This window comes from Nuphar pumila, chromosome 17 (genome assembly GCF_984573655.1).
Source record: "Nuphar pumila chromosome 17, dmNupPumi1.hap1.1, whole genome shotgun sequence".
Taxonomy (NCBI): domain Eukaryota; kingdom Viridiplantae; phylum Streptophyta; class Magnoliopsida; order Nymphaeales; family Nymphaeaceae; genus Nuphar; species Nuphar pumila.
In genome coordinates, this window is record NC_143265.1 from 15,184,408 (window position 1) to 15,197,714 (window position 13,307).

Consider the following 13,307-nt stretch of genomic DNA (forward strand, 5'->3'; position numbering starts at 1 on the left):
CTCGCCCCGTTTAGACCAAGGATGGAGGAAATGAAAGGGGAATGAAGGCTGGGATGGATGTTAAAATCAAAACCCGTGAGGGATGATGGACTTAGGCTTTCCTCCTGCCCCGCCCCATCCCCGATCCTTCTTTAGGGATGGCAGTGGACCGAGGGAAAATGGGGCTCTGCCCCGTGTCATTCCGTTTGGACTGAGGATGAAGGGCATGAAACGGGGATGGAGGTTAAAATCAAAACCCGAGCAGAGATGGTGGTGGGGATGGAGTGAAGGATTTTGAGATGGGGTGGGGATGAAGGTGGGGGATGGAGGGCAGGATTTTGAGACAGGGCAGGGGTGGAGACCTTGTCCCCCGCCCTGGTCCACTGCCATCCCTACTCGCTCAAGTAAATACGTGTACAGGTTAGATTTGAGCTCGGACCGAGCCTGAACATCAAGCTCTTCGTGTTGAGCTCGGCTTGATTTGTTAAGCTCGTCATGACCACAACAGACCGAGTTGCTTCAGGCTCGGCTCGATTAGTTAAGCTTGTCCTGAGCGCAACTAATGGAGTTGAACTGGGCTCGGTCCAGGCTCACTAGGCAGAGAGAGGGTTGATACATTGCCGAAGGGGTACAAATTAGTGAAAGACTGAAACTTGATTGGATTGCAATCACCCGAGATCTTAAACAAAGTTGCACAGCAAAAAAAAAGAACAAGATGAAGAAGAAGAGGTGTCACAACCACAACAAAATATCTAAATCAAAATCAAAATGGGCGAGCCATTACACCCAAAATATTGAAAAAAAATACAGAAAAATGATTGATTACCCATCAATCTCCTTTGTGTTCATTTTTCAACCCCTAGGTATTACAAGCACGGAGAGAGAAGCACGTCGGAGAGAGAGCCAGAGAGGGTGATGACCTTCAAGGGCTTGGTGGTCTCGTCAGGCCTTCTCCGTGGTGCCTGTTAAGGAGAAAAACGATAGAGCACGTCTGTCACGGGCCTATTTCCTTCAATGGGCCAACGCAGCGCGACGGTCCCTCCTCACCGCCGCAAGCCTACTTATCAGCTCGCTTGTCGATCGCAGAAGCTTGTAATCAGAGTGCAAGAGAGCAAGAGAGAATTGAGGGAGAGAAATTGCAATCACAAGAAGCAATCACAACGAAGGTGAACAAAAGAAAACTCAACGCATTTACTTTATTCACAATTTTGCCTGCAGGCTATTACAGTTCAAGTATATGGGCTGCCCCTTCGAGGTATTAATTCACTTGAACCAAGCAGCTTACATCAGACTCAACAAAAGCAAAACATACTCTAAGCGCAACTGTATAATGTAAGTCGCAAGGGAATATGCTCCCCCCTTCAAATCATGTGCCATCCTCGATGCCATCTGTTTCGTGGTAAGCTCTGACTTCAGCCGGGTAGCGGCTGTTCATTCGGAATGTAGGCTCCCACGTTGGTTTCGTTGTTTTCTCCTACTGCACCAAGTATTTCTTTGCCTCTCCCAAGTAGTTGACTTTGTGGCGAAGGATCTAACTGCGGTGCTTTTCGGCCTGTTGTGCTGCCGGGGCCCTTTGCATAATGAGAGTGCGTTGTGGCACACTGTGTTCTGAGTCTCTATCATCCGGATGGAACTGCTTGAGGTTGCACACGTGAAACATCGGGTGCACCTTCAAGTCTGGGGGCAACTCCAGCTTGTATGCCAGCTTGCCCACCTTCTTTGTGATAGTGAAGGGTCCTTCATACTTTCTGAGCAGTTCGCGATGTCGCCCGCGGAAGATGCCTGTACGACCATGATATAGTTTTACCAACACTTGGTCCCCAACTTGGAACCCCGCGAGCCGACGATGCTTGTCCGCCCATTTCTTCATTCTCTTTGCTGCCTTGTGTAAGAATGCCTTCTCCAACTCATTTTGCTCATGCCAGTCGCGAACAAACTGATAGGCGAAGGATGACCTTGCCTTTTCTTGTGCGGCAAGAGTGTGCAGGGTCAGTGGCGGCTGCCCCGTGGCTATCTCAAACGGGCTGTGGTCTGAAGACTCGCTCTTCTGCAGATTGTAACAAAATTGTGTCATATCAAGGAGCTTCACCCAATTTTTCTGATTGGCACTAACAAAGTGCCTAAGGTACTGCTCATATATCTCGTTGATGCGCTCTGTCTGCCCATCTGTCTATGGATAAAAGCTTGTTGAAAATAACAAATCAGAGCCAAGTAGCCGAAATACTTCACGCCAGAACTTGCCCGTGAAGTGAGCATCGCGATCACTCACAATGCTCTTTGGTATGCCCCAGTGCTTCACCACATGCTTTACGAACAACTCTGCAGGGCACTCCTTAGAAGCTGGAATGAAGGTGACATACTTTGAGAAACAATCCACCATAACCAAAATAAAACTGAGGCCCTCTACCTTTGGCAGACTAACAATAAAGTTTATGGAGATGCTATCCCAAGGATGTTCTGGAATTGGTAGAGGCTCAAGGAGACTGACAGCCTTCTAGTTTGCCCCCTTATCTTGCTAGCAGATGAGGCATATTCGCATATACCCCCTCAATGTCCTCTCTCATCTGCGGCCAATAGTAGCCGCGCTCAAGGAGTGCTAAGGTCCGCTCCTGACCAGGATGGTCGGCCCATAGTGTATTATGGCACTCCTTAAGTAGTTCTCGGCGAAGGCTTCCCCACCGTGGCACTAAGATGCGTCCCCCTTTTGTTATGAGGAGGCCATCCTGTAGCCAAAATCGTCGAGTCTTCCTTGTCTGCGCCAGAGAAACAAAGTGTTGTGCAGTCGGATCCTGCTGTGTACCTTCACGGATGCGGCTCAGCAATACACCCTTCAAGTGCACTTCAGAAGGCTCCGCAAGCGTAGCTGCCAGTTCAACCCTACAGCTCAAGGCATCCGCCACAACATTGGTCTTTCCAACCTTGTACTCCAAGGCAAAGTCGAACTCAGCCAAAAACATCTGTCATCGAGCTTGTTTAGGCGTTAACTTCTTCTGCGTCTGAAAATAGCTCGTGGTCATATTGTCCGTCTTGACGACAAACTCAGCACCCAAGAGGTAGTGCCGCCAGGTCCTGAGGCAATACACAATGGCGGTCATCTCACATTCATGCACCGTGTAACACTTTTCTGTATCTTTCAGCTTGCGACTCTCATATGTGATCGAATGGCCATCTTGCATAAGAACTTCGTCAATGGCAAAGTCTGAGGCATCCGTGTGGACTTCAAAGGGTCTCAAATGATCAGGCAGTCGCAACACTAACTCTCTCACTAAGGCTTTCTTCAAGCCATCAAAGGCATCTTGGCACGCTCTTGTCCAGAGTCATACCCAATTCTTCTTTAACAAATCTGTGAGGGGCGCAACAATGAGGGAATAGCCTTCAATGAAACGTCAATAATAGTTTGCCAAACCGAAGAATGACTGTAATTCTGGCACTTTGTTTGGCGGAACCCATTCCTGAATGGCCTTTATCTTCTGCCCATCCATACGCAGCACACCATGCCCCACAATGTGGACAAAGAAGCTGATTTTCTCATGCTCGAAGAGACACTTTTCTCGTTTGACACAAAGGTCATTCTCTTTCAGCACCTGAAACACTGTTCGCAAGTGTCCGACATGTTCCTTCATGTTGTTGCTGTAAATCACGATATCATCCAGGTAGACTACAACGAGCTTGTCTAAGTAAGGGTAGAAGATCTGGTTCATTAAAGACGTGAATGTGGCTGGAGCATTTGTCAGCTCGAATGGCATTACTAGGAATTCGTAAGCACCATAGCGAGTGACGCAAGTTATTTTCGGCTCATCACCTTCAGCAATCCTCACCTGCCAGTAACCCGATCGCAGATCTAGCTTGGAAAAGATACGAGCACTGCCTAGCTGATCGAACAAGTCTGCTATCAGTGGCAATGGGTACTTGTTCTTCACCGTGACCTTGTTCAAAGCACGATAATCCACACATAACCATTTGGAGCCATCATGTTTCATCTGGAAAAGGAATGGGGCACTAAATGGGGCTTTTGATGGACGAACAATGCCTGCGTCCAACATCTCGTCTAGCTGCCTACTCACCTCCTTTAGTTCAGCTGGCCTCATACGGTATAGAACCATTGTGAGAGGCTTCGCTCCCGGGGTCAACTCAATCTTGTGGTCGACCTCACGTCTTGGCGGAAGACGCTTTGACAATTTCGGAGGCATCACCACCCGAAACTCCTTCAATAGTAGAGCTAGGGTCGACGGCACTGCTGCTTCTACCTTCCCTTCTTCTGTGTATACTGCCACTAAGAATGTCTGCTCCCCATGCTTGACACCCTTCTTCAGCTGCATTGTCGATAACACCGAAGACTTGCCTTTCTGCGTAAGGCACTGCAATGTATGAGACAGGTCTAACCCCATGATCATCAACATGTTAAATTTTGGTAGCATCATAACATTCTGGCTTCGCAGAAACTCCATACCCAAAATCATCTTGAAATCGTCCAAAGGCACCACAGAGAAGTTGGCTTTGCCGACCCAACTCCCCACTTGGATAGCCACGTCTCTTGCTTCGTCGAGGATGGGCTTGGCCTCAGAGTTTACCTTCTTGATGGTCCTCTGCTTTGGCCCAGGCTTCAAGCTCAATCGTTCTGCCTCTTCCCGCAAGACAAAGTTGTGTATTGCCCAGGAGTCTATCATTGTTGAAGTAGACTTTCCATTCATAATGACTTCCAAGTACATAAGTTTCTTACTGACCTGCATGTTCTTAGCCGTGCAACTTCTAGCCGCGTTAATCGATCGCATGGACCCCATCCTTGGTTGCATCGCTTCAGTGTCACTGCATTCTTTTTGTGCAGCATTAGCTTGCTCGTCGTCCTTTACGAGGCACTTTGGGCACTGCCTGGTGATATGTCTATCGCCACAGAACCAACATGTCACAACCGCACCGTTGTTGTTGTTGTTATGCTTTGTGAAGTTCTTTTTCTTTTTGGATTTATGGTGTGTCGATGTCTCACCTTTATCATTATGTTGCTCATCCTTCTTGCCTTCATGGTCAGGTTTCTTCCCGACTTTGGTTGATGGGGTGAAAGGCTTACACTGAGTGTCAACTAAGCGCTCGGCCGCCACATATGCATCTTCCAAAATACGGGGGTTGCTCCTTTCCACTTCAGACTGTGCCCATGGCTGAAGTCCCACAATGAACCAGTTGAGCATATCGTCTTTTGGCATGTTAGGTATTGCCAACATAAGCTTTTAGAACATTCTGACATAGTCTTGCAACGAACCAGAGTGTTTGAGCTCACGAACCATCTGGTATGCCTGTCTCTGCACATTTTTTGGCATGAAGTAGTTGTGCAACTCCATTTTGAAGTCATCAAAGATGTCTATCACACATTGACCCCTCTCTATATCATTGTGCTTCCGCCTCCACCAAGCGATAACATCTTTATTAAGTAAGGTCGCTGCAACCTTAATCCTCAGATCTTCAAGGGTCACATTCTGGATATCCAAGTAGTCTTCCACTTGGAACAAGAAGTTCTCAATGACCTTGCTATCACGAGAACCATTGAATTTTGCCGGTCTTGGCACATAAATCCTTGATGGCCTCTCACAATTTCTGCCATTAGGGTCACCGTCCGTTGCAACGTACAGTTCTTCAACTGAAGCTCCCCTACTTAAGTCTTCAAGTCGGCCACTGTAGTTGTCAACAAAGTGTAAGGTTACCTGCTCTTGCAGGCTCGCCACCACATCATTCAATCCATTGAATGATTTACATGCGCGTGAAATCGCTTCCTCATGCGAAGTCATCTCTTCCACCAACTTGTTAACAGTTGCAGCCAACTCTTCTTGGCCCCGAGGTGAACCCATCTCCTCAGCTTCGGCAACTGCATTGCCTTTGGTGTTGCGCAAGTTTTGATAAGATGCCACAATGTCGTGCTCACAAATCGCAGCCTGTCGACACCGACTCCGGAGTCCCTTCCCCAGCACGAGAACGGGCTCTGATACCACTTGTCACGGGCCTATTTCCTCCAATGGGCTACCGCGGCGCGATGGTTCCTTCTCATCACCGCAAGCCTACTTGTCAGCTCGCTTGCCGATCGCAGAAGCTTGTAATCAGAGTGCAAGAGAGCAAGAGAGAATTGAGGGAGAGAAATTGCAATCACAAGAAGCAATCACAACGAGGGTGAACAAAAGAAAGCTCAACGCATTTACTTTATTCACAATTTTGCCCGCAGGCTATTACAATTCAAGTATACGGGCTGCCCCTTCGGGGTATTGATTCACCTGAACCGAGCAGCTTACATCAGACTCAACAAAAGCAAAACAGACTCTAAGCGCAACTGTACAATGTAAGTCGCAAGGGAACAACGACAATAGAGGAAAAATTTATTTCATTCATTCTCGAGATTGACTTCAGGTGTTACATATATACATGTTACGCGGTTTAAAAAAGGAATAAAATTGGTTATAAGAAAGCAATCTATGATATCTCTTGTAATTGAGATATGCGTGATCCTTAAATCATGATGGGCAGTTGCTAAATAGAAAATGTAGCAACTACACATATGATACAACAATAAGATATCTTGTCCACTTATGGTGGAGTGATCCTAACAATCTCCACGATAAGTGGAATGGTTGCAAAATAATCAGTAACTACATCCACTTATCGTAGAAAGATTTCAATCTCCACGATAATTAAGTGGGTTGAATCAATGAGGTTGGCGTGTGAGGCATGCCCAACTTGCCAAGTAGATAACGAAGTTGATCTCAGTCAAGTGCCTTAGTGAAAATGTCAGCAAGTTGTTCTTGACACAAAATAAATTGAGTAGTAATGATGCGTCATTGAAGCTTTTTTCTGATAAAGTGGCAATCAGCTCAATGTGCTTGATGCGTTAATGAAATATTAGATTTGCCGCAATATGTAAAGTAGACTAATTGTCGTATTGTAGAGTAACAGGTCCATCAAGAGAAAAACCAAGATCACTAAGTAAATATCTTAACCAAATGATTTCATTGGTGGCCATGGATCTGTATTCGGCCTCAACAGATGAACGAGACACAGTGTTTTGTTTCTCGGTTTTCCAAGAGATAAGGTTGTCACCTAGGAAAGTATAATATCTGGTGGTGGCTCACTTTGTAATAGGACAACCGACCCAATCTGAATCTGTATAGCAGAAAAGGTGCATGGAGTTGTTAGCACACAATAAGTTTCCTTTGTCAGTTTTATTCTTCAAATATCTGAGTAGTTTCATGGTTGCATCCCAATGTGGTTAGCGAGGCTCCTGCATAAACTGGATAAGAATATGTACAGAATGTGTGATGTTAGGCCGTGTAATAGTTAAATATGTAAGCCTTCCCATAAGCCATCAATATGAAGTTGGATCTTTAAGTATTTTGCCACTATGGTCCAACTTTAGGTGTTGCTCCATTGAGATGCCAGGTTTGGATCCAAGACACCCAACATCTTTCAACAAGTCTGAAACATATTTTTATTGGTTCAAGAAAATCTCATGTTGGGAGCGAGCAACCTCAATGCTGAGGAAATATTTTAAAATTTTGAGGTCTTTGATGTGAAATTGCTCATGAAGTAGGGCTTTCACTTTGGAAATGAGAGAATCCACTACAAGAAAAATGCGTATTAGCGACGGATGCTATCCGTTGCTAACATGTTTAGCGATGGCATAGTGTCGGATAGCGTCTGTCGCATAACCCTAGTCGCTAAACTGCAGCAGAATTTATCTGTCGCCAATCCATCGCTAAGTAGCGATGAATTAGCGGTGGATCATGTTCGTCGCTAATTCGTTTCTAAATAGAGACTGATTTAGTTATGCGATAGAATTTAATCTGTCGCAAACCAATGGCTGCTTTAAATTGGCGACGGAGTAGCGACGGATAATATCCGTCACTAATTTTAAAATATATATATATATATATATATATATATATATATATTTAAAAATATTCTGAAACTCAAGAAAAATTTCTCGTTATACAATTCATATAACCTGCTTATAAAAAACAAAGTATACATAAAAAATACATATACAGGTGAAATAAATTTAACACAAGTTCTAAGTTAAACAAACTTTAACAACCAAATACAGTCCTTGTCAAGTTATAATTAGTTACAAGTACATCAAACAAATTAAACAAATGAATCTAATCCTTGCCAAGATTCTGAGCATCATCCTCTTCATTTTCTCGATTTGCCCCTCCCTCCATGCCTCTATCAGCTCCTCTACGTTGATCATCTTCAGCATCCTACAAGAGAACTAAAATGTTAGTATTTATAAACAAAATATAATGAAATAAATTATATGCAATGCACCTAATCTAATGCAACAAAGTAAATGGTTGAATGACACATAGGCTAGCAATAAACTGAAGGACATTAACAGAATTCAGATATGTGTTCTAAGACTAAAAAAAAAAATTATAGTGATTCAATCATGCAGATATGTGTTCTAAGGTTGTCAAAGAATGTCACAGTGATTCACGCATGTATATATGGTTTATAAGGTTGTCAATAAATGTGTTATGTATCACAATCATGTATATATGTGTTACAAGGCAGTCAAAAAACTTCCATAGTGATGAAATCATGCTTATATGTGTTCTAATGTTGTCAAAAAACTTTCATAGTGATTCAATCATGCTCATATGTATTCTAAAGTAGTCAAAAAACTTTCATATTGATTCAATCATGCATAAATGTGTTTTAAGGAAAATTTTATAATAATTCAATCATTCATATGTGTGTTCTAAGTCAATAAAACAATTTCATAGTGATGAAAGCATGCTTGTACGTGTTCTAAGGTTGTCAAAAAACTTTCATAGTGATTCAATCATGCATATATGTGTTCTAAGGTTGTCAAAAAACTTTCATATTGATTAAATCATGTATATATGTGTTCTAAGGTTGTCAAACAACTTTCATATTGATTCAATCATGCATATATGTGTTATAAGGCAGTAAAAAAACTTTCATATATGCTAATATCATGCTCATATGTGTTATAAGGCAGTCAAAAAACTTTCGTAGTGATTCAATCATGCTCATATGTGTTCTAAGGCAGTCAAAAAACTTTATATGTGATTCAATCATGCGTATCATGTTCTAAGGCAGTCAAAAAATTTTATAGTGATTTAATCATGCATATATGTGTTATAAGACATTAAAAAACTTTCATATATGCTAATATTGGGCTCATATGTGTTCTAAGGTTGTCATAGTAATGAAAGCATGCTTGTATATGTTCTAAGATTGTCAAAAAACTTTCATAGTGATTTAATCATGCATAGGTGTGTTATAAGGCACTAAGAAAATTTTATAGTGATGAAATCACAGATATATGTGTTGTAAGGTTGTAAAAAAACTCTCATAGTGATTCAATTATGCGTATATGTGTTATAAGGGTGTCATAAAAATTATATAGTGAATCAATCATGCATATATGTGTTATAAGGTGTCAAAAATTTTTATAGTGAGGCAATCATGCTTATATGTATTCAATCATGTATATACTAGCTTGAAATCTAACGACATGAAACAAATAACATGAATCTTTATACCTGACGGGCACCGGAGCTCATGTTGAATGCAGATGAAGTTTTTCTGTCCTGAAAAAAGTTGCACAACTCATTACAGACAATGTTGAGAATGACTTCATTTAAAAAGTACTGCATTTTGTTCTCAAGACGCTGACAGACATCATCCCAAGATATAGCAGAGTCAATCAGACGTTGGGAGTTGATGCTGGAGGGAGAACTCTGAGAGCCATGGTTGCAGGAGGCAACAACTGCTGTGGTGTTCATGTTACTCCCAAACCCGAACATACGATCCTTTTTGGGTTCACCGGTTGTAGTCACCCATGCTACAGGATCAAAAGGTAGATGCTGAATGAAGTCATCGCCATATCGTTGTACCATTTTTTGCTCGTATGACTCTTACAATGTAATGATTAGAATATAAATTAATAATTAAGAATTATAATGTTTATGATAACATAATTCATAGTAACTTATATATTGTAATATTTATTAATACAATAAATACATACCAATGTCGCTCTCACCTTCTCTGATACAAAATCTCTCGTGCTCTTATGTTTATGTGTTTCAACAAACACATCCTTGTAAGGCACAATGTCTCATTTTTCTGCTTTCTATAATGTTAAATGATAAAAAAAATGATTAATAAGTATGCATAAATACTTACAAATTTAACTATATATATATATTAATGAGTTACCATTTTTTTCTAGTGGCTTCCAAAAGTCCTAGATCCACCTGTGTGTAGATGGGCATCAGGCATCTTCGCTCGATTTTTTGCAGCCTTTGCTGAGCGGTTTCGAAATTCATTGCTCGCCCACTTGTCGCACATGCTCTTCCAATAATCTCTTCTAATAGTAGAAGGCCCATGACCCTTCCACTACAGTGGATCATCTATCCCACTAGTTGTTTTTTTTGTTGCAGTCTTCATATTGTGCAACATGTCGGCAAATCGATTAGCAGTCACCTTCTGCCACACTACCCTCGCGTCTTTCTCCTCATTCGCAGTTGCGAAGCGATGGGAAGCCTACAAATACTTTCAGAAAGTTAGCACACATGAGTATAACAAAAAATTAAATATGAAACACATTAGTTATGATAAACGATTACATACCATGAATGATGACATTAATCTGTCCAACACCTCTGTCAGGTACTCTTTTCATTGCGCGACCGGTCCTAGAAGATGTTGCAGTAGTGACTTCCTAATTTCTCGTATCAAATAGAAAAAAAGAACAAAGAAGAAGGTTTTTTTAGAGCCCCTCCCAGCCAACTGGCAGTTGGATGGGTACAAACTTGGTTTGGCCCCAGCCCATTGTCAGTTGGCTGAGCATGTTTTGGAGCAGCTGGGTGGCTTAAAAAAAAATATTCGCTTGAGTTTTAGCCAACTCAGTTGGCTAGACTGAATTGAGATAGTTCAGTCCCAACCAATTGGGTTTGGCTGGGTTGGATCCTGTTCAGCAGGACACAGACCCAACTAGGTCAGTTGGGCCATGTAAAAAAAAAACTATATTTAACACTTGATGTATTTAAATCTGGAATTAAACATTTAATATGCATGGCAAAGTTTTAGATTTTGGTTATGTACATGTATGTGGGTTTGAATACATGTTGTGAATGAAAATTTTTATGCTTCAACTGGGTATGACATGCTTAAGCAACATGTTATTTCAAGTCTGTTTCAAGTGCATATGCATGCATAACGTGAATGTGTTCAGTCATGTAATTAGATTTCCATATTTGGTTAAGTATATGCGTTTTGATTTTATACATGCTAAGAACGAGATTCTTTCACATGTTTTGGCCCTCTATGACATGTGACATAAATATGTTATTGTAAGATTGTTTCAGCTACATGAACATACACGTGATAAATATATTTTTGGCTTGTAAAAAATGTTATGTAAGGTCATTAATTCATGAATGCTCACATGTTTAGTTGAATTGATTCGTGATTAAAAGCATGCATTGGTTCAAATGTTTACTTGAATTGGTTCATGAATGAAAGTATGCTTTGGGTATTATTATGTGAATGCATATATCTGGATATGAATACATGCTTAAGGATATAGTCACTGGCATGCATGGTTGAGAATTGAAAAACATGTGACATGTAATGAATGCATTGGCATGTTCCTAATGATTTTTGCATATGAATGCATGAATGATTAAAGTGGATCATCATGGGCAGTGAAATGCTTTGAGCCGGTATGCTCCTTACTTGTTTATAAATTGAAAAGATCACATTTGATATTGTGGTTTTAATTGCACTGTTCTATTATTGGCACGGGTGGTAGACCGTAAAGAGCTGTGCATGTTGACTTGCGAGCTTATGTTTGCATATTAATTTACAAATTTATAAAATTAATTTTAATAACAAGATAAAAAAGAGAACAATATAATTAACGATCCCTTGATGTTCTTTCTACAGAAAGGTAATCTTGGGCTTAGCGGTTTGGGGACCGTGATGATACAAAAACTTCGTGTGCATTATTGTTGCCCCTGAACCTGATATTGAGGTTCTTTCTCCTGACCACGATTTTAGAGAGAATCCGCCACTTTGCCTGGGGGTGGTGTGTAGACATAGTTGTTATTTTGGTATATCAAGAAAAATAACACTTGTGAATGGGTAGTCCCTGGTGTCTCCGACATTAGATATGTGGTCTAATATTTAGAAGATTGTTTTGGTCGAGGGCTAAGTTTGAAACCCAGTAATAAAATACAAATTGTGTGCTAAGCTACCTTGAAAACCTAACTTGACCTTAGGGATTTTACCTGTTTGGTGTATCCGCGGGTAATGATAATTAAAAAGAGAAACTTAAATTGTGTGCATCTAAATAGGGACATGCATATGAAAAGAGTACTCTAGTAAAAGATAATAATTTATTCATGCATATGCATAGAAATCATGCATAATTCTGCTATGTATTAGATCATGCATATTTACTTGTTCTCTTAGTTGTGATGTATAGATAAATACATGATTTGTGCTCTCTATTGCATGATCATGTTTTTAATGTATAATTAAGGTTCCCTGTTAATATTAATTGTTCCCTCATTTTTAGCATTTGCTCTTTATTACTTACATGATTGTTTAAATTATGAAATTGACATAAATGCATCTCTTTAAATTATTTCATGAATCTTATATGTGTTCTTTATGCTTATTTGTTCCATTAGAGGGTTTCATACGCAGAATTCTTTGGATTCTGACACCCTACTTTTTATGTTTTTCGCAGTCTCAGATGCCTAGTGGGGGTGATCTGCTTTTGAGAGGAGTCACGAAGAGACTACACGATGATAGGGAAAATTCTTTGGACGGCGTGGCTCTTTCTTTTTGTCTTTCTTTTGCTTTTCTTATTTTTAATTAATTATGTCTCAGACTCTTTACATTTGAATAAATAAAGTTTGGTTTGTTTTGGTTTGGTATGAAAGATGAGTATAAGATCCCTTGTGATGGTAGTGGTGGTGTTTAACTGTAAGGCTCAGAGTCTCTGGGAATGTTTCTGTATTTGTTTAAAAAAAAAATCTGCACTTTTAAAGGGTATGAGTTGGGGTCGTTACACCAGCACTGTCGTGAGCTTTTGAAAGATCATGTGATTAAGAATAACTATAAAATAAAATTCTTAAAGAGTTGCAACAACAAAGTCATTATCGTATGCATGAGAAAGAAAACTCATATGATGGTTGATTGCCCATGAAAGATCTATTACGCAAAAGTATGCGAAGCAAGTTTCTTTCAAGTGAGGAGGTAAGATAGCGAGCATACATGTGGTGAATCATTGGGCAATTTTGTAGTGGAGA